Source organism: Syngnathus leptorhynchus, unplaced genomic scaffold (assembly GCF_054491065.1).
Source record: "Syngnathus leptorhynchus isolate UIUO unplaced genomic scaffold, UIUO_Slep HiC_scaffold_100, whole genome shotgun sequence".
Classification (NCBI taxonomy): domain Eukaryota; kingdom Metazoa; phylum Chordata; class Actinopteri; order Syngnathiformes; family Syngnathidae; genus Syngnathus; species Syngnathus leptorhynchus.
Window position 1 is genome coordinate 7,501 of NW_028232067.1, and position 2,452 is coordinate 9,952.

At 69.1% G+C, this 2,452-nt stretch overlaps 1 non-coding gene across 1 annotated transcript in view; it reads right to left on the bottom strand.

Moving 5' to 3' along the window:
* Positions 1 to 21, bottom strand: part of LOC147037966 (18S ribosomal RNA) — a 1,907-nt gene extending 1,886 nt beyond the window's left edge. The window contains exon 1 of the ribosomal RNA XR_015064193.1: positions 1 to 21. This exon is cut by the window's left edge and continues 1,886 nt beyond it. This is a non-coding gene — a ribosomal RNA (18S ribosomal RNA).
* Positions 22 to 2,452: the final 2,431 nt, after the last annotated feature.

The window sequence follows — 2,452 nt, forward strand, 5'->3', positions numbered from 1 at the left end:
ACTGGCAGGATCAACCAGGTAGGAGAGAGGGTGGCTGGGTAGCGCCTCTCGCTCGCCGGCCCGCCGGAGCGGGGGCTCGCGCGACTGTTTTCCGGACGCCGGCCGCGGTTCGCGGGGGCTCTAGGTGGTCTGACGCTGCCGCGGGGTGAGATGGATCGGGCTGGACCCGGCGCAGCCGAAGCCGAGGACGCGGAACCTCGAATGCGACCCTCGCGGACCCCTAAACGAGAGGAGCTGCGCCCGGCCTCGTAAGACACCTCTTCTCCGGTGCTAGGTCGACCCCGACGCCGCTGGCCGCCGCCGCCGCCTTGCCGCTATCCCTCCGCACGTTTGGGGCCGGTGGCGACCCGCAGGACGGCCGACAACTCGCTCGTTTGGCGGGGCGATGCAAGGTTAGGCGAACTGGGCGGTAACTCGGGTTAGTCGAGGGGACTTCGCGGTGGACAGGGGGGTGCGAATCCGGCCGGGCGGCCCTTCGATGGAGCCTGGTGCAGGGACATTCAATGGGATGAGCCGCGCTCGCCGCGGAACCTTCGAGCGCCGCTACTCAGCAAGTAAACGAGAGGGAGCTGCGCCCGGCCTCGTAAGACGCCTCTTCTCCGGTGCGAGCGCCCCGACGCCGCTGGCCGCCGCCGCCGCCTTGCCGCTATCCCGCCGCGCGTTTGGGGAGGGAGGGCGACCCGTAGGACGGCCCGCCGACTACACGACCGTTTGGCAGAGCGAGTGCAAGGTTAGGCGAGCTGGGCGGTAACTCGGGTTAGTCTGGGGAGACTCGCGGTGGACAGGGTGGCGCGAATCCGGCCGGGCGGCCCCATCGATTAAGCATTGGTAGGGAGCCGAGGATGAGCCGTGCGAAGTGGCCTCGGAGGCGGTCCGTGGGGGACGACGGGGGGGGACGGGCGTCGGCCCTCCGGCCCGAGCAGAGAACGTTCGGTCACCCAAGCGGGAATCTGCGCCCCGGCCCGAGTCGGACTCGGTCGGTGCGGCCCGCTGAGGCCCTCAACTATTCCCGTACGCGGGGGTCGGGAGCTGCGGCGCTGCGCCGGCGACTTACCCGCGCGAGGCACGCACTGCGTGCGGCCAGGATGCGGAGTTGGATCGGCGCTGGTTGGGAACCCTCGGGGAACGAAGGCGGACGGCGGCCAGCCGGCGCCGACGAACCCGTCGGGGAGGGGGCTGGTGGCAGGCGCGATCGGCACTATTGCTGACTGCCGGGAGGGAAGCTGCGCCCCGGCCGAGTCAGACTCAGCCGTTGCGGCCCCCCCGAGCCCGCAGCGCGTAGCGCGGAAGCCATACGCCCCCCCGATGCGGAGCGACAGACGCCCCCGCGACCGCGGTTGGTCGGGAAGGCTTTTCGGATAGAGGTCGGACGGTGTGTGTGGACGGCTTCCCGTGGTGCCGCCGCTATCAAGCCGGAGGGTTTGAGAAACGACATTCGCGGAAGGACCGGCGCGGCCGGCGGACGCTCGCACGCGCGGCGCCCGACACTCAGCCGCTCGCTCGGCCTCCGTGGATCGTGGCTAGGTGGGATGGATGCCAAACCGGGTCGTCTCGGTCTCGCCGCAGTACGGTCGCGCCGGGGCCTGCGGGGCGGCGCGGGGAGCGCACGCTCACGCGGCGGCCGGGGCGCTAGAGTGCGACCCGCAGTGGGTAGGAACCGTCCACCCGACGTCGGACGAGCCGAGGCCGATGGGGGCCCTACCAAGGCGGGTCATGAGTGCCAGTCGGTCAGTTGGGTGAGGGGGTACTCGGAGGCCCGCCGGGAGCAGACGGGCGACCGGGGATGGGGGGCGTACGCGGGCGGGCGCCGGGAGAAGACGGCCCGTCCGGGGTCGAATCTCGGCCTGTGTTTTCGGAGCCGGCCGGGCATCACGCTCCCTCCTTGGATGGACAACATTCGTAGTTGACACTTTGTGTCATTTTATCCGAGCGGGCGGGCGCCTCGAGAGGCGGACCGTCCGGGGCGACTCTCGGCCTGTGTTTTCGGAGCCGGCCGGGCCTCACGCTCCCTCCTTGGATGGACAACATTCGTAGTTGACACTTTGTGTCATTTTATCCGAGCGGGCGGGCGCCGCGAGGCGGACCGTCCGGGGCGACTCTCGGCCTGTGTTTTCGGAGCCGGCCGGGCATCACGCTCCCTCCTTGGATGGACAACATTCGTAGTTGACACTTTGTGTCATTTTATCCGAGCGGGCGGGCGCCTCGAGAGGCGGACCGTCCGGGGCGACTCTCGGCCTGTGTTTTCGGAGCCGGCCGGGCATCACGCTCCTTCCTTGGATGGACAACATTCGTAGTTGACACTTTGTGTCATTTTATCCGAGCGGGCGGGCGCCGCGAGGCGGACCGTCCGGGGCGACTCTCGGCCTGTGTTTAAGGAGCCGGCCGGGCATCACGCTCCTTCCTTGGATGGACAACATTCGCAGTTGACACTTTGTGTCATTTTATCCGAGCA